We start from the raw sequence: 19,453 nt of genomic DNA, 5'->3' as shown, positions 1-19,453 counted from the left end.
TTTTGATTTCTTGAGATCAGCTAAATCTATGAATTTGTCATCAACATTTCTGCAACTGAAGAACAGACTTGTGTTTTCAGAGCAGTAAGTGTTATTAGTTGGGGCAGAGTTTGTGATTTCAAATGTTTTTCATTCCGTCCAAGGATTAACCAGGACAGAGAGTTTATTTAACAATTTGGTGGAAAAAAGTTTTGGTCGAAATAAAAACAACAACAAAGATGGCCATTTTGAAAAGATTTGTTCAGATCAGCTGCAGCAACATTAATCACCAGAGTTAGCTGTCTCATCATATGCTAACGGTCCTCATGAATTTAAGAGGATCGTTGTCTGTTCCTGATGGACTAAATGTGTTCTTCATTACAAACCATTACCAAGACCATTGAAACCGCCCAAACTAAGTCGACAGGGAGCTGTGGGAGTGGTTTCATTCAGGTATAAGATGGGCAAAAGCCTGAAAGGGAGTCCATTGGGACTGCAACACAACTGGGAAGTGGCTGCAAAGACTCTTTGGAGGAGATCATGTGAGGTAAAAATTCGGATCACTCCAATCAGAGGCATTGATGAAGTCTTTGTGCATAAGTGCTTCTCTTTGGGGTTGTCTTGGATGGAATTAAAGTTTTGATAGATTTCTTTAAATCAGCTAAATTCGCGAATTTGTCACGAACATTTCCCGAACTGAAGCACAGACTTGTATTCTGAGAGCAGTAAGTGCTAATAGTTGGGGTAATGTTGGTGATTTCAAAAGCCAATCACAAGCAGATGAGGTTCTATCAATTTTTGGGTGGTGGGGGTTAAGAAAGTAGTTTGAACGTCACAAATGTTACCTTAACTTGAGCACTGACTTGGCTGTTGAATTCAGTAAGTGCTACTTGTTGGGGCAGTGCTGACTGACAAAGACATCTTAGAATGCATCACTGATCATTTCAATTAGAAAGACTGATGACGTCCTTTTGTACAAGTGCTTCTCTTTGGGGTTGTCCTGGATGGAATTAAAGCCAGTTTTGATAAATTTCTTACCACCACAGTTAGCTGCCGTCTCACCATATGCTAAAGGACCTCATGAATTTAAGAGGATCGTTGTCTGTTCCTGATATGAACCAAGACCACTGAAACCGTCTCAACAAAGTAGACAGGTGGGAGTGGTTTCATTCAGACACAACAGGGAAGTGGCTGCAAGACTCTTTGGGGGAGATCATGTGTGAGCTATTTAACCCGGATCACTCCAATCAGAGACACTGATGAAGTCTTTGTGCATAAGTGCTTCTCTTTGGGGTTGTCCTGGTTGGGATTTGGACAAAAATGATGAGCAATGCCATTCCTTCTTCATCAATCACCACATGATATGGGGGGTGGGGGTGAAGAAAGTAATTTGAACGTCACAAATGTTACCTTAACCTGAGCACTGACTTGACTGTTGAATTCAATAAGTGCTACTTGTTGGGGCAGTGCTGACTGACAAAAACAACAACATCTTCTTAGAATACAATACTGATCATTTCAATTAGAAACACTGATGCCTTTGGGGTTGTCCTGGATGGAATAAAAAAAAAACAGTTTTCTTCAGATCAAATGAATGAGTCATCAATATTTCCTGAACTGAAGCACCAACTTGTATTCTGAGAGCAGTAAGTGCTATTAGTTGGGGTAATGTTGGTGATTTCAAAAGTCAATCACAGGTACAGCAAGTTCTATTAATTTTGGGGTGGTGGGAGTTAAGAAAGTAATCTAAAAGTCACAAATGTTACCTTAACTTGAGCACTAACTTGACTGTTGAATTCAGTAAGTGCTACTTGGAGCAGTGCTGACTGACAAAGACAACGGGAGGTTTGGGAGCAATTTCTTCTTAGAATCTGACTCCGATCATTTCAATCAGAAACATTGATGATTCAACAACATCTTCTCTTTGGGGTTGTCCTGGTTGGAATATTGAGGAGAAATTAGTTAGCAGGATTAGTTGTGTAATGTATTAATTTGTCATCAGCATTTCCCCAACTGAAGCACAGACTTGTGTTGTGAGAGCAGTAACTGCTATTAGTTGGGGTAATGTTGGTGATTTCAGAAGTTTTCCTTCCTTTACCCATTTCCCATTAGACCCGTCTTGGAATCTAACTCAGACCACCTCAATCAGAAACGCTGATGAATTCTTTGTGCAAAAGTGCTTCTCTTTGGGGTGTCCTGGTTAGAATTTCAACAAAATGATTCCCATTTTTAACAGATTTCTTCAGATCAGTTGAAACAACACTACCCTAATCACTAATCACCAGAGTTAGCTCAGAATTAAAGCTTAATGTGACTTAGCCAATTCAATGAGACATTGATGACTATTTTATGTATTAATGTTTCTATTCTCTTTGCTCTCTTTTTCCTCTTTCATTGTTAAATGGCAAAAACAACAATAATTCTTGGAGCCATGTTTTCTTCAGATCTAACCCGGATCACTCCAGTCAGAGACACTGATGAAGTCTTTGTGCATAAGTGCTTCTCTTTGGGGTTGTCCTGGTTGGAATTGGGACAAAAAACATGAGGAATGTCATTCCTTCTTTTCTTCAATCACCAGTACAGCAGATATTATCAGTGATATGGGGGTGAGGGTTGAGGAAGTAATTTGAAAGTCACAAATGTTACCTTAACTTGAGCACTAACTTGACTGTTTCAGTAAGTGCTACTTGTTGGGGCAGTGCTGACTGACAAAGACAACAACATCTTCTTAGAATACAATACTGATCATTTCAATTCGAAACACTGATGACTTCCTTTTGTACAAGTGCTTCTCTTTATAGTTGTCCTATGAGCAGAGTGGCGCAGCGGAAGCGTGCTGGGCCCATAACCCAGAGGTCGATGGATCGAAACCATCCTCTGCTAACCGCTTTTTAGCAACAGCTAGCTGTTCACTATCCAAAGTTTGTTGTATTTGAAGATGACATCATTACAATCATAAAAATGCCATACTGAAGCTGCACTAGCTGAAGAGGGAAAATCTTCAGTCTTGAAAACAAACTTCAGTATTAACCTTGCTTGTTTTAACTCCCAGCAGTTTTCCTTAGCAGTGGAAGTAAAGCAGATTTCAACTGTTGTTTCAGTGCCGAGTACCCAGTCTGGCTCCTTCGATCTATTCACTTTTTTTTCCCAAAGCTTAGCTTGCATGCCAGCCCAGGGGAATTAGCTCAAATGGTAGAGCGCTCGCTTAGCATGTGAGAGGTTGTGGGGCTCATCTGCATAGCAGTGAAAATTTGTTCGGGTCGCCATCCTACAGAAGATCACCAAACTGCTCGTACAACCACAGGAGGATTCCATGCAGACACCTCGAGAGATTCCTTGACAGGTTGTATGCACTGGCATATGAGGATATGATGTTTTAATGTGGTTTGAGTTAAAAAAAAAGTGTGACATGGAACAAAAAGGTAATGACAACTGCAGGAGTTTTTCAGATGACCCTTTTCTTGCAATAAACTTCGCTATAGATGAGTTGAATCATCCTGAAGCTCTAACGAATGCTGTAATTGAACTACGATCTGTAATAAACAATTTAACTATCGAAAATGATTCTGCGACTGAGCCCCCCGTCTCTCCTCATTTCTCCTTCTCCACCAGTTGTTTCACACACAGAATGTTTGAATGTCACAGACATTGCTTCTTAATGTTGAAATGAGAGATAAAAAGCTATGTCGGAAGTTTCAAGGTGCTAACATTTACAAACAGTTTGTACTAACAGTTAATTGAGGAATCAGCTGAATGAGGACAGATGTGACTTAAAGCACAACAAAGATCTTTCCCCAGAAGGCCCTCAGACAAAGAAGCTGGGTAACACCACAGACTGTCAGGAGTGGTATTTCAACCCTTAATTCCAGAGGAGACTGTCACCTGAACACAGCACCTTCAAAAGTCCACAGCACTCTGCTCAGCTTTTTTAGTTTTTTGTGTTTTATTTTGTGTATTTCTACTTTTCGTGTGGCTAATGTCGTTGTTGTGGCCGAGTGGTTAAGGCGATGGACTTGAAATCAATCGTTTCCCTGCGCAGGTTCAAATCCTGTCAACAACGGTTAGTTGTTTTCAAGGAGCAAGTTTCCCACTTAGAGAGCTACAGACCATGTTAGAGAATGTCTGTAATTCGCACGGCATTAAAATAGTGATATAGTGAATAGCTGAGTGATGTTGTTAGGACTCATCTAACAGGATCAGAGCACTAACTGGTGTTCAGTTTTCATTATCAAGGTCGATGATAGCGACACACTTTTAGTTCCACTTTCGGGGGAGAACTGCAAAACTGCAACAGTGTTTCTGCAAACAAGGCGAGAGAGGAAGCCTGACAAAAAATTTCAGATCATGGAAATTTGATATAATGCATCATTATATAACTTTCATTCCCTCCTTAACATGTCTCACAATGAAGAATACATGGAAATCACTTAGATTAGGGCAGGGGTCGGCAACCTGTGGCTCCGGAGCCATATATATATATATACACAGGATGAGGCCGTGCCAAGGCCGTATATATATATACACTCACCGGCCACTTTATTAGGTACACCATGCTAGTAACGGGTTGGACCCCCTTTTGCCTTCAGAACTGCCTCAATTCTTGCATAGATTCAACAAGGTGCTGGAAGCATTCTTCAGAGAGTTTGGTCCATATTGACATGATGGCATCACACAGATTTGTCGGCTGCACATCCATGATGCGAATCTCCCGTTCCACCACATCCCAAAGATGCTCTATTGGATTGAGATCTGGTGACTATGGAGGCCATTTGAGTACAGTGAACTCATTGTCATGTTCAAGAAACCAGTCTGAGATGATTCCAGCTTTATGACATGGCGCATTATCCTGCTGAAAGTAGCCATCAGAAGTTGGGTACATTGTGGTCATAAAGGGATGGACATGGTCAGCAACAATACTCAGGTAGGCTGTGGCGTTGCAACGATGCTCAATTGGTACCAAGGGGCCCAAAGAGTGCCAAGAAAATATTCCCCACACCATTACACCACCACCACCAGCCTGAACCGTTGATACAAGGCAGGATGGATCCATGCTTTCATGTTGTTGACGCCAAATTCTGACCCTACTATCCGAATGTCGCAGCAGAAATCGAGACTCATCAGACCAGGCAACGTTTTTCCAATCTTCTATTGTCCAATTTCGATGAGCTTGTGCAAATTGTAGCCTCAGTTTCCTGTTCTTAGCTGAAAGGAGTGGCACCCGGTGTGGTCTTCTGCTGCTGTAGCCCATCTGCCTCAAAGTTCGACGTACTGTGCGTTCAGAGATGCTCTTCTGCCTACCTTGGTTGTAACGGGTGGTTATTTGAGTCACTGTTGCCTTTCTATCAGCTCGAACCAGTCTGGCCATTCTCCTCTGACCTCTGGCATCAACAAGGCATTTCCGCCCACAGAACTGCTGTTCACTGGATATTTTTTTCTTTTTCGGACCATTCTCTGTAAACCCTAGAGATGGTTGTGCGTGAAAATCTCAGTAGATCAGCAGTTTCTGAAATACTCAGACCAGCCCTTCTGGCACCAACAACCATGCCACGTTCAAAGTCACTCAAATCACCTTTCTTCCCCATACTGATGCTCGGTTTGAACTGCAGGAAATTGTCTTGACCATGTCTACATGCCTAAATGCACTGAGTTGCCGCCATGTGATTGGCTGATTAGAAATTAAGTGTTAACGAGCAGTTGGACAGGTGTACCTAATAAAGTGGCCAGTGAGTGTATATATATATATATATATAGCAGCATAAAGACTGGGTCCCGCTGTCTTACTCAGGCTGAACTACAGCGTCTATTCACGGGGGCTTTGACCTGCTCCGTGTCCGACCTGGGCCGGTGCACCCCTCCTTAGACGACCTGGTGATCCCGGGCTCCCCCCGGAGCACCATATCGATACCGAACTTAGTGCGGACACCCGATCGACATAGTCCGCTGCAGCCCAGAGCTCCTGAGCTCAAACGCTCCTCCAGCCTCAGCCTCCCGGTAACTTGGAGTACAGGCGCGCGCCACCGCACCCGGCGAGGGACACACTTCCTGATCTGACTTTTAGCCTTTATTGCAGTGACGTCACCAAAAGGTATGGCGATTTAACCCGGTGGTGAAATTCATTCAGAACATGAAGAGTTTGAATTCATTGATAAATAATAAAGTCTAATAATGTGAAAATGAAAAGTTTGGTGCTTTTAGTATTCCCATAAACCTTTTGTGACTTCTAACTTCCCCTGCACAGTGTTTTATCATGAAGTCTTTATCAGTGTGCTTCTAATGTGCAAATAAACTAAACTAAAGCAGACAGCAACAAAAAGGGAGGCACACAGAGACTGAACAGGCTGATCAGGAGAACAGGCTCTGTGGTCGGCCTGACTCTGACGGTTGGTTGCTTTCATGGACCAAGTTTCCCAGGTGGGCAGCTACAGAGCATGTTGGAGAATCTCTGTAATCTGCACAGCCTTAAAATATGACACAGCTGAGTGCTGTTGTTAGGACTCATCTAGCAGAGAGACAAACTTTTTTTTTATGGCACAATCTAGCACAAAGGAACTGTACCACTTCAGGTCCATTCAGAGAACATGGCGGGCTGGGTGACACCATCACCAGAAATTAAAATGTGTAATATCTATGAAACCGTAGGAGTACAAATGAACGGTACCATTTCGGGTCCATTTTGAATGCATGGCGGGCTGGGTGACCTGTGGATGTCCTAAAAAATAATACCATACAAACCAGCACAGACGAAACACAAAGGAGACAGACTATTTCGCTGAAATTTTGCGTGGGGTGGGGGGCCAGCTTCACACAGGTGTGTGATGACCCTGTAGTTGGCACACACCCTCTGGTCCCCCTTCTTGAAGGGCTGTTAATGATTCCTTTGTTTGTGTGTAGCTGTTCTGTTCTTAATGTTGGGTCTTTCTTGTCAATAAAGAAGGATTGAATATAGATCAGAATGAAAAGAAACATTTTTTCTAAAAAACAAAGCAAAACAAAAAAGAACCACCAAGGGCTCGTTGGTCTAGGGGTATGATTCTCGCTTTAGATCAGCAGCCAGCAGTTTGTCTTTCACACATACGTATGTGTGTTGTCAGTAATTTGTTTGAGTGAGTAAGCAGGACAAAATGGAGCAGTTCAGGATTTCCTACGCTTCATTATAAATGCTGGAGATGCCGGGGATTGAACCCCAGGCCTCATACATGCGAAGCATGCGCTCTACCACTGAGCTACATCCCCTGTGTGGCCACGCACAGGGCTTCTAACACACTGTGACAGGTGAATGTTCATTCTGATGGAATGAACTGTTTCTCCACAAGCTGCATGAATGTGACACAGAGCTCATGTTTAAAGTATTTTTCAGTAAGCATTATCAACGGGCTCATCTCATCCAAAAGGTTTCATCAGGCAGATCGCTGTTTTAGCTGTCGCAGGAGCTCAGAAGCTATCTGGTTAGCTAAAGCTGCCACACCACGCAGGGAATGTAGCTCAGTGGTAGAATGTGTGCTTTCCATGTATGAATCCTTTGGTGCAATCCCCAGCATTGCTAAAGAGTCTTCTTTTTTCTGTTTTTCTCACACAGGTTCAAACACAAGCTCCTCCTTTGTTCCTCTGCTGTCACTCCTCAGTAAGGAAAGTGACACATGACGTCATCACACAACTGGCATAATTTATTCGGCAACATCTTAAGTTTTAGAGATGAATATTTTAATTTCTGTGCTTATAAGCAACAATGTATTTCATTAAAGCTGATGTCTTTCTATGATAATCCATCATGGACCGCTGGACACTTTCATATCTGTAAATCCAGCGTGTTTTAGAGGAGTTCAGAGTGTTTCAGAGTTTCTGACATGGATACAGACAGACAGATCCAGTGTCCCAGAGAGAGAAGAGTCCCGACACTCCCTGATCTCACTGCGGGGTGGTCACGTGGTTCATGTCAGCCCGCTGAACTGTCATGTTCTTCTGTGGAACAGACAGCAGAGACTGAGACATTGCATGCTAAATATAAATAAAATCACATACCCAAGTACTTGTTTGGCTGTTATTGCATTATTCCATATTCGTAAATGTCAGTTTTACATTTGGGGTGGTGGGGTGACAACTGAAAGCTCTACATAAGAATTACTTAAATAAGTTTTGGAGGGAAAGCGTCAGGTTTGTGTCAGCTGGGGAAATATTTTGATGATTCAAATGCTCTTTTTTCTCATAGATGGATTATTGGATTTCCTTGATTTTGCTTTAATTCCTATTGACTTACTCGTGGTCTGATACTGATGGAGAAAGCAGAGCAGCAACAGTCCATTCAGCATTTATTGTCCATCCCACTTCTTCTGATGAGGCAGGAGCTGACCATACAACCATTATAATTTTAAGACTAAGCCATACAGAAAATGTGAATCGAATATATTACAGAGCAACAAAAGATCACACTTGGATGAATTAAATTGTATTTTTTCTTTTTTATTAAACAGTGAGTGAAAACATCAAGAACAAATGTGCATGTGGAGACATCCTCTTCCTCTGTGTCCTGGACACTAAAAAGCAGATGAAGCAAAACAGATGATGTTCAATTGTGTCATGGTTCATTGGTTACAACTAACAACTTCTGACAGAAGCTGCTATGCATGTTTTCAGTGCATATTTGTATTTTCACTGCAGTTACTCATGGTGTTCAGAGATTTCAGCAGCTCACATCCAACACAGAGACTCTGAGCAGGCCCACCTGGTCTTAGACCCAGACCCAGACCCAGACCTAAATCCAAACCCAGGAGACAGAGGTTGAGTGAGTCAGTGAGGAAGAAGCTGCTCGTTCTCCTTCAACAGTTTGATCTGAGGGAAAGTCACTTCCTCTTTTCAGGAATCAACTTCTACCATCTGTCCACTAGATGGAGATAACTGAGCATCAACTGAGAACTGAGTTCTTCATCATCTGGAAACAGACAGCATTGTTTTCTTCAGCTGGAGCTCTTTGTTCAAATCTACATTGAGATTCAGAGCCAAATGTTTTTCCTTTCCTGGGTTTACGTCATCATTTCAGTGACTCTGTGGATTCAGCTGACAAATGCAAAATTTAAACGATGACGTGTTGAAACAAAACTTTATTGATTTAGTCTGGTCAGCAGAATATAACCTGATGAAATAAGCTGCGCAATTAAACTGATGTTTCTACATGAATGCATGACTGATTCTAAAACCATAAACTGAACATGAACACTCTGTACACTCAGCGTTACACACATGAAGACAACATCATGTGTTTAAGGTGATGTTGAGCTGAACAGGACTTGTATTGAACACACAGAGGGAGTGCACCGTTCCTGGAGATACTGCAATACCAGGTCGATGCGTGGAGTGGACGGAGCAAGCCCCTATTCCATCTCTCTGTTCCGAAAATCTATTTAATATATAGTCCCCGGGTAGGGGACGTATCAGATATTAAACTGATAAGAACAGATACTACACTTGATCTTAGCCAAAAGGCCGAGAAGCGATACAGAAGCTGTCGGAGGTAACGGAGTGTTTCTCCGCACCGACCCGCTCAGTGAGGGGTCAGAGTCGGCTTCAGTAACAACATCACTCCGAGAGAGAGACACAAACAGAAGACATGAAGAAACGAAGGAGGGATCAGAAAACAACCACAGACATGTTATTTTCACAAAGTTACGTTGTAGAGCAAAGAAAACGTCTCTTCTTGGTCACCTGAAAAACTTCATATCTATGTCAATTTACCAGCTGAATATTATTGTGAAAACATCAGTTTGTCCTCTCATGTGATTGGCCTCATGGTGTGTCCATCAAAATAACCCCCCTGTCTGCACGGATTCTCTGAAGATTCGGCTCTCCTCGACTGGACTCGGCTTTTTTCGACCGAAAGAGAGAATAATAAAATGAAAGAGAATCTTTGTCATTAACAGTATAAAACCACAAATGACTGAACACACACATATTTAAAATAGCATTCAAATTCAGTTTAACCAGAATTACTGCCATCATTTTATCTTAACATAAAGTCCGTTATGTCCGTTTAATGCTAACCCACAGCACCACTCTGAAGGACATGTATATGCAGATGATCTGTTAATGGAAATGTAATGTGTATAATGCAGGTGGCATTTACTGTAAAGTGGTTTGTTTTAATGTAGGACCCTGCATCTACCTGGCGCTCAGGTCGCAACCACCACCCAAAACAGAGGTTCATGATGACCCTGTAGTTGGCACACACCAACACACCAACAACACCATATGTTGTTCTGTAAAAATCTGCATCAGTGAAACATTCATTCATACACAAGGACATCACGTATGCACGTATACCTCAGAAGTTACTTGACGGTCAGAAATGCAAATGATCGATGTCCAACACCGTGGAGGTGATGTTTGGAACTACACGAGGCCACATTCCCAGAAGTAGACCAGAAGAAAGCTACAACGGAGTCCTCTGGGAGTGTGGCCATTTTGTTTACTTGTGTCACTCTGGTTAATGAGCTTATTATAGAAAAACGCACGTCTTCTCCCCGTCAGGGAATCGAACCCCGATCTCTGATCCTAGGATGGTATGAAGTGGACACAGCTGCTCTACATGAAAGTGATACAACTGTGGTCAACTCCTGTCTGTAGTCAGACTCATCACTCATCAGCTGGATGAGGCTGATGAAAAAAAACAGACTCCTTCGAGCCAGATCTGAACCAGCGACCTAAGGAGATCAGCTGTAAGCCTCTACAGTCCTCCGCTCTACCAACTGAGCTATCGAAGGGAGCGGCTGGTGCTCAGCGGATTCAGTAACAGCTGAGTTTTCTTTAGTCCAACAACTGCTGTCCATTCCTACCACAGGGAGCCACAGGCTTGAGAGTTTTCAGTGCTAACCCCTTTATTGTCAAAAAATCATATTCTCATGTTTTTTGTGTTAATTTAAGAGCAGATAAAACAGAGCAGGAGCAGAGTTACTCTGCATTGGCCAGCAATCAAACCCAGGCCCCCCGCGTGGCAGGCAAGAATTCTACCACTGAACCACTTTAAACAATGACGTGTTGAAACAAAACTTTATTGATTCAATCTGGTCAGCAGAATATAACCTGATGAAATCATTTCCATCTTCACCTGCTGCAACATTAAACTGATGTTTCTACATGAATGCATCACTGATCCATGCAAAAAATAAAAACATAAAAAACATCAAACAACATATGACCAGAACAGCAGCTGCTTCACCAAAAAGCTCCAAAGCCCAGTCAGGGACATGCTGTGTTTAGTTCATTTGTTGCACAAAGAGCTGAAGCAGAGAGCTTTGTCAATAAAGAATGGGGAAAGAAAGAGAAAGAGAAAAGATTGTAATGTTTCACATGGATGTGTGTTAATCATCGTGTTGATTCAAACAGCCTTACGTGCCTCTGAAAAAAGGGTGAGTTGCTAAAATAGGATTTATTCCAGAGCTTTGCACTTCTGTGCTGCTTGTATGTTCTCCCTGTGAAAAAGGGAAGAAGTTGAACATTGCCAAAACACCCGTGCTTGATATAAGAACACAGCAATGAGCATCATGGTGCTCATGCTGATATCAACATGGAGTCATTCCTTTCGTTCTGTGGGAGGAGTCTTGGATCTCTGATGTCATTAAACCTTTGTGACATCACAGAATCAACATCTCCTTTAATGTTTGCTGACAGAACGGGAAAAGGTTAAATTTAAGCTGTAAGCAGTGATGAACGGACCCTCACACCGCTCTGCAACTTGCCTTTTTTCTTATTTATAGTAGATATGATAAAGATGACACACGCAAAGTCCTTGTTTAATCGGTGTTAAGGACACAAAACCGTAGCAACAAAAAGAAAAAATTTACGGCACAAATGCATTCCGCATCCAGTGGAATCCGGTTACACTCATAACAGAGGAAACACACAAACACACAAAGCTGGAATGTGTGTAAATAAACCTGAAGTGAGTTCAGCAGGTGATAATCTGTATATTTCTGATCAACAGGATCACTGTGATCACATTGTACTTGTTGATTTAGATTTTTATGTTACTTTTGGCAGCAGTTTGATTATATTCTGAGTTTATTGATGGAGGTTCCTCAGAACTGGTCACCTGGTTAAGAGGCCTCTGAACTCAGTTTGACTTCAGTTCCTCAGTTCATTTGTCTTCCAATACATTTAGAAACAATAAGAAACAAAGGCAGCACTTTAATATGACCAGTTTGTTCAGCACAAACTGTTTGATTTCTCCACACTGTGACTGATTTAATGTAAAATGTTCCCACATTGTTTATCACCATCTAGTGGACAGATAGTAGAACTTCATCACATCATGTTTGTTTCCTGTGATGAGGAAGAAAACTGGTTCAGTAACATTAATGTCAAATCTTTCCATATTGTTCCAGAGCAAAGATGAGCCAACCCAATTTTTTGTTAGCATTTTTTTAAAATTTTATTATGTATCCTCTTAATCCATGAGAAAATACAAAATAATACAGACAATTAAGAAACAGTTGCCCCTGGACATTTATATTTTGTCTTAATTTACATAATTTTCCTCTTTATTACATATTTTCCTCTTTGAAAATTACCAAGGTATATGAATAGTAAAAATAAGAATTGAATATTGAAATGATAAAAAAAATCCAAATTTCTGATGATTCCATCTCTTGGTTGAGCACAGAATGACATAGTTGTTGTTTCATATCACTAAGGGTTTTAAAAATTGAACTCTGAAGTTATGAGGCTGTGACTTCTCCTCAGCTCAAACAGACACCAGGACTGACGAGGGAGAACAAGCAGCTTCTTCTCTTCACATGAAGCTGGAAAGTGTCAGAAAGTCTCCCTGAAGTGAGTTCAGCAGGTGAGAATCTGTAAATGTCTGAACAGGATCACTGTGATTACACTGAGCTGCTTATTTACCTTCCTTCCTTTCTTCCTATTTCGTATTGTATCTGGAATTTGTAGTGAATAGTTCCTTTGTTCTTGCTCTGATATACAGTCAGAATCTTAGACTTAGTAAACCCAAGACTTTTAAATAACCAGAGTTAAACTCGATTTTATTTAAATGGTATTTAAATGGTCACCACAAATTCATCTAAAGTGAAGCAGATGTTTTTATCAACTTAAGTTTCTTCATAAGGCTTAAGTTGATTTCCTTGAACTGGTGTGCAGTGTTATAGTTGAGCCATGACAGAACAAACATGTCAGAAGTGGTCTGATACTTTGGATGAACTTGGCTGAGTGAATTGAACTCTTACTGTTAATGGTACAGTTAACATTTTTCCAGATACAGTGAAGCCATTGATTGAAGCAGCACTTCTTGTTTAATGAGTTATTTGCTCAATAAGGTGACATGAATTAAAGCAGCTCCATCAACACATCCTACAGTCAGATACCACCATCTAGTGGACAGAGAGAAGAAGCACCATCAGAGCTGAGATACATTTCTCTGAAACTTGCAGATCAATGACAGATCAGACTGATTTGTGTATGAAGTTGTGGAGGCACAGTATTTAAATAATATGTCAAAGTAACAAATGTTTGAGATGCATCCTAATTATCAGATGAGAGAACCACCTCCTCTGGTCTGGGGTTTCCTAACTGGTCAGACTGGTTTAGTTATAACTGTTGTTTGTTTTTGTTTTTTTTTTACTTGGCTTCTGAAGGAACAATCTGGCCCTCAAAAATTTCATTACGATTCTGGACTTTCAAATTATGCCAACCTATGGTGATCACAACTGTGTCAGGGATCCATAATTCTTCAACTTGCACAAATAAAAGTAAATGGTGATCTGAGTTTGTTTGAAATTTATTGTTAATGCCAATGTATAACATTGAAGATTGGTATTAACATGAATCAGGAATGTTCTCTGTTTATAAGAGAATCTGACTGAAATCAACACAGAGAGAGAAAAGTCAAACAGTTTGTTTTTTGGAGTTAAAGGCTGAAGTTAATGACGTATTAGTCACAGTAATGCTGATTATGTGTCCTGTGATGTAAATCCTGTTGTAATGAAGCTTTTTGTTGTGTTTGTGTGAAGGTGGAGGCTCAGCTATGAATCAGTGTGAGGACAGAGAGGAGGGAGCCCCTCCCTCTAAAACCACTCTGTGTGGGGAACATGAGAGTCAGACCAAAGCTCAGAGGTGAGATGAGGATCTCTAACTGTCCATCTGTCAGAGCTCAGCACTCAGATCACTGCTCCATCATTATTCACTCTCACTGTCACATTTTTTACTGCTGAACTTTTACTGCTGTTGCTTACTTTGTCCTTGTCTCCATTGGGAGCTCAACCAGGATGTGGAGATTCTTTCATTCATATTCACCAGTCCGTCACAGGGCCAACACACAGAGACAGACAACAAACAATCTGCCACACTCACACTCAGACATACAGACATGGCTGTTGTGGAGCAACACCACTAACCACGATGCTGCTGTGCTGCCTGCATGTAGAGATATATTTATTATTATTATTATTATTATCATTATTATTATTATTATTATTATTATTATTATTATTATTATTATTATTATTATTATTATTATTATTATTATTATTATTATTATTATTTGACTTGCACATGTCAATAATATTTTATGCAAAATACTTCACTTGAGTGAAATGAAACAGATCCAAACTTAAATTTAACAAAAACATTGCACGGTAAAATATTCTGGCTGATTTGTGGCGATGCAAATGAAAGCTGAACTTGGCTCATTTATTTGAAACTGATCGTTTTCTGCCCACTTTTTTGGTTAATTCTTTTACTGTCAACACTGTTTCTACCAGACCAGATTCTCCTGAACTGAGCTGTATGTCCATGAAGAGTGATCGGTCTATGGAGCATCCTATTGACTTTAAGGGAGGACAACAGTCTGCTGTATCCAGTTGTCTGTCCATGAAGAGTGATCAGTCTATGGATGATTTTATCAAAGAAAAAAGGTAAAAGCTGATCATTTGTTGTTGTTTGACTCATTAAAGGTATCAAAGCTTGTCTATCAGTTTCTCTGGTGTTGATAGAAAACTCCTGGAACAAACTGTGTGTTTGTGTCTTTTCTCCTCAGAGTTCAGTCTGGCAAACATCATCACACAGACCTGGACTCCATATTTATGGTGTGTAAATGTTCATCCAGTGACTACAACAGACACCAACAAAGACTTGAGTTTGAAGCTGCACTCTTTAGACCAGTAGAGCTTTACTCTGTGACAGACAGGAGTTGAATTGGGATTGAACAGGTTTGGGGTGGGAGAGAGTGGGAGAGGACCGGGAGTTGTAGTTCACCACAGAGCAATAATCCATCAGCCTCAACAGATATGTTCTGTATGAATATGGTCTGTTGGAGACTTTTACAAAACATTTCTGCTCCTTCTTCTTCATCTACAGTGAATCTTAAAGAAAAGTTTATTTAGTTGTTTTCCAGATAATTTGAGCTGTGACCTAATAACAAAGACCAAAGTTAATCAGATTCAGTCCTGGACCTCCATGGACTCTGTCTCTACAGGGTTTAAAGATGGAATAATTCATCAGTGAACTAGTTCAGGTGGTCTGATCCATCTTCAGCCACAGTCACAGTTAATACCCTGAATTTTCACTTCCTAAGTTGATGTGTTGAAGGGCTGTATCAGTTTGGTCTTCATGTGATGATCAGGATCTCTGTGTTGTCAGAATCTAAAGTCAAACTTAGTAAGTTACACCAGTGAAGTTAGTATAGTGAAGTCAGCAGGTCTGAATCTTTCTGTGGAGCTCTGGAAAGAGACGTGGCAGCAGATGATACAGCAGCAGCTAAAGTTGAACTCTGCTGACTGATCTGATGCTTTGATCCATCAGTTTATACTGAGAGTGAACTTTACACAGGATGTTATTATGTTCCAGCTGCTGGAGGAGAACATCGTCTGTTTTGTGAAGAACGAGCTGAAGGAAATCAAAAGGAGTCTGAGTCCAGATTGCCCACAATTCATCAAGAATGAGGATGATGAGGTGGATGAAGAGCAGAGGAGGAGCAGAGAGGCATTTCTGAAGATCACAGTGAACTTCCTGAGGAGGATGAAGCAGGAGGAGCTGGCTGACTGTCTGCAGAGCAGTAAGAGGATTTAACATGATGGATCAATTAGATATTTACTAAAGTCTCAGGAGACAGAAAAAAATATGATCATACTCTACATCCTTAGGAGAAGTAAACATCAACCTTGTAGTTTTTAATCTTATTTGTTCTTTGTTTATTCAGAAAGTCGTGCTCAAGTTTGTCACCGTAAACTCAAATCTGGCCTGAAGAACAAGTTCCAGTGTGTGTTTGAGGGGATCTCTAAAGCAGGAAACCCAACCCTTCTGAATCAGATCTACACAGAGGGGGGTACTGGAGAGGTCAATGAGGAACATGAGGTCAGACAGATTGAAACAGCATCCAGGAAACAGGACAGAGCAGAAACAAGCATCAGACAAGAAGACATCTTTAAACCCCCACCTGGAAGAGACCAACCAATCAGAACAGTGATGACAAAGGGAGTGTCAGAAAGTCAGAAAACCGTCTTAACACAGAAGTTCACTCTGGACTGGGCTGAAGACAAAGCCAACCAGGACATAGAGTTCACATTCCCCTTAACCTTCAGAGAGCTGAATGTGCTGAAAGAGAAGAAGTTCAGCTTGGTGGAACTTGTTCATCTCTTCTTCACTGAAACCAAAGAAGCAGGAATGTGCAGCTTTGATCACTTCCAGGTTGTGTTCATCTTTGACGGTATGGATGAGTGTCGACTTCCTCTGGACTTCCACAACACTGAGGTCCTGACTGATCCTACAGAGTCCACCTCAGTGGACGTGCTGCTGACAAACCTCATCAGGGGGAAACTGCTTCCCTCTGCTCGCCTCTGGATAACCACACGACCTGCAGTAGACAATCAGATCCCTCCTCAGTGTGTTGACATGGTGACAGAGGTCAGAGGGTTCAATGACCTCCAGAAGGAGGAGTACTTCAGGAAGAGGTTCAGACATGAGGAGCAGGCCAGCAGGATCATCTCCCACATCAAGACCTCACGAAGCCTCCACATCATGTGCCACATCCCAGTCTTCTGCTGGATCACTGCTACAGTTCTGGAGGAGGTGTTGAAGACCAGAGAGGGAGGAGAGCTGCCCAAGACCCTGACTGAGATGTACATCCACTTCCTGGTTGTTCAGTCCAAAGTGAAGAAGGTCAAGTACGATGGAGGAGCTGAGTCAGATCCACACTGGAGTCCAGAGACCAGGAAGATGATTGAGTCTCTGGGAAAAGTGGCTTTTGAGCAGCTGCAGAAAGGAAAGCTGATCTTCTATGAATCAGACCTGACAGAGTGTGGCATCGATATCAGAGCAGCATCAGTTTACTCAGGAGTGTTCACACAGATCTCCAAAGAGGAGACAGGGCTGTACCAGGACAAGGTCTTCTGCTTCGTCCATCTGAGTGTTCAGGAGTTTCTGGCTGCTCTTCATGTCCATCTGACCTTCATCAGCTCTGGAGTCAATCTGATGGCAGAAAAACAAACAACCTCCCTGTGGCCAAAACTATTTGGAAATAAACCTGAACCTTTATTCTCTACCAGAGTGCTGTGGATGAGGCCTTACAGAGTCCACATGGACACCTGGACTTGTTCCTCCGGTTCCTTCTGGGTCTTTCACTGCAGACCAACCAAACTCTCCTACGAGGCCTGGTGACACAGACAGGAAGTAGCTCAGAGACCAATCAGGAAACAGTCCAGTACATCAAGACAAAGATCAGTGAGAATCTGTCTCCAGAGAAAAGTATCAACCTGTTTCACTGTCTGAATGAACTGAATGATGGTTCTCTGGTGGAGGAGATCCAACAGTTCCTGAGATCAGGACGTCTCTCCACAGATAAACTGTCTCCTGCTCAATGGTCAGCTCTGGTCTTCATCTTACTGTCATCAGAAAAAGATCTGGACGTGTTTGACCTTAAGAAATACTCTGCTTCAGAGGAGGCTCTTCTGAGGCTGCTGCCAGTGGTCAAAGCCTCCAACAAAGCTCTGTATGTGCAAATAAATCCATCTAGTTTAACTGGATATTTTTATTTAGTTGAAAAGTTTCTTTAATTACTTTATCTTGTTTTGCTGATTGCTCTTCAGACTGAGTTGCTGTAACCTCTCAGACAGAAGCTGTGAAGCTCTGTCCTCAGTCCTCAGCTCCCAGTCCTCTAGTCTGAGAGATCTGGACCTGAGTAACAACAACCTGCAGGATTCAGGAGTGAAGCTGCTGTCTGCTGGACTGGAGAGTCCACACTGTGAGCTGGAAACTCTCAGGTCAGAGTTCATGGTTGTGTGAATACTAAAACTGTATCTTTAGTTTTTTATGATACATTTTTATTTAAATGAGTAAAAATTTAAAACTGAAGAGGTTTGTAGATTTTGGTTCATCGTGGTGTCTTCTATGTTCACTGAGGATCATTTACTTTTAGGGAGGTGGACACAACCTTTCTTTGCTTTTGGCATCTGTCACAGTTGCGCTGATGGAGTTCTCATTCAGGAAAATATTTAAGGGGCTCAAAGACACCAGAGGTTGAGTGGACTGCTGATATGATGCTCTGTGGATGAATGAACCTTCTAACTTCGGGTCTAGAAACGGTTACAAACACACTCTGTAGTTGTGCGCCAGACAGGAGACAGGAGCTGGATGAAAAGACACTATTGTCCTATCAGATTTGATGTCATCATTTAGGTGTGTGGGTAAACAAAATATCACAGTACACAGTTCACCCTGTTATCACAAATCATGGCAACACAAAACTTAAATCATCAATGCCCCAAAAGAATGTGTGTGGGTGTGGGTGTGTTCCTCCGGGGTTCAGTGTGTGTGAGTGGACGTATGGTGGATCAGTGTGTTAAATGGTTGAGGGGACAGTGATGGACTGTACTTAGCTCTGTTGTGGGGCTCCTCCAGCCCAGGCAGGTATGGAGTCCCAGTATACAGGCACCTTTTTCCTCCTTGGTACTCCTGGGATCATCACCACTCCTCAGGCCATGGGTTTCCAAACCTCCAGTGAATCCAGCTGGTTCTCTTCCTCGTGTTGCTGCTTTCTTATTTTCCCAACATTTCTTTGATTAGCAGGCAGAGTTGAATGAACCTGGACAGATTTTCTTTGTTCCCCTCACTCTCACTCCTCTGTTGTTCTCCTTGCTGTTTGTGTCAGTAGCTTTTTCCTTCCACCAGTTCACAGTTGCCACTCATTTGTTAACTTACCAGTTTTTGGTTTTTTTTTTCACTCACATTCCTTTCCCCCTCCCTTTCCTGTCAGGAGGTAAAGGGCTGTTCTGCTGTTTTGTTTTCTACCACAACCTATTAGTTGAACATAGAACAGAATCAATGCATCACTATACAGTATTTGTGTTACTATGTCTTTACTTTAATGAATGTTTGTTGTTCTGTTGTTGTTTATGAGTTTTAATCATAGTCAAGTAAGGTTTGAAAAATATAACCTGAAGAAAAAGAAATAAAAAAAACAACCCTACCTCCCTGACGATGA

General features: G+C 41.7%; 4 non-coding genes across 4 annotated transcripts; 1 reads left to right on the top strand and 3 right to left on the bottom strand.

Moving 5' to 3' along the window:
• The first annotated feature begins 3,960 nt into the window (after positions 1-3,960).
• Positions 3,961-4,039, top strand: trnas-uga (transfer RNA serine (anticodon UGA)). The gene has a single exon. It is a non-coding gene; the product is annotated as a tRNA-Ser (tRNA).
• A 3,101-nt stretch (positions 4,040-7,140) lies between these two features.
• trnaa-cgc (transfer RNA alanine (anticodon CGC)) lies at positions 7,141-7,212 on the bottom strand. Its single transcript has one exon. It is a non-coding gene; the product is annotated as a tRNA-Ala (tRNA).
• Positions 7,213-9,277: 2,065 nt separating this feature from the next.
• On the bottom strand, positions 9,278-9,468 carry LOC115038420 (U2 spliceosomal RNA). The gene has a single exon (XR_003840545.1). It is a non-coding gene; the product is annotated as a U2 spliceosomal RNA (small nuclear RNA).
• A 1,174-nt stretch (positions 9,469-10,642) lies between these two features.
• trnay-gua (transfer RNA tyrosine (anticodon GUA)) lies at positions 10,643-10,730 on the bottom strand. The gene is given in 2 exon segments: positions 10,643-10,678; positions 10,694-10,730. It is a non-coding gene; the product is annotated as a tRNA-Tyr (tRNA).
• Between the last annotated feature and the right edge of the window lie 8,723 nt (positions 10,731-19,453).

This window comes from Echeneis naucrates, unplaced genomic scaffold (assembly GCF_900963305.1).
Source record: "Echeneis naucrates unplaced genomic scaffold, fEcheNa1.1, whole genome shotgun sequence".
Taxonomy (NCBI): Eukaryota; Metazoa; Chordata; class Actinopteri; order Carangiformes; family Echeneidae; genus Echeneis; species Echeneis naucrates.
Note: the sequence above shows the minus strand (reverse complement) of the source record. Positions and strands in the feature narration are given on the sequence as shown.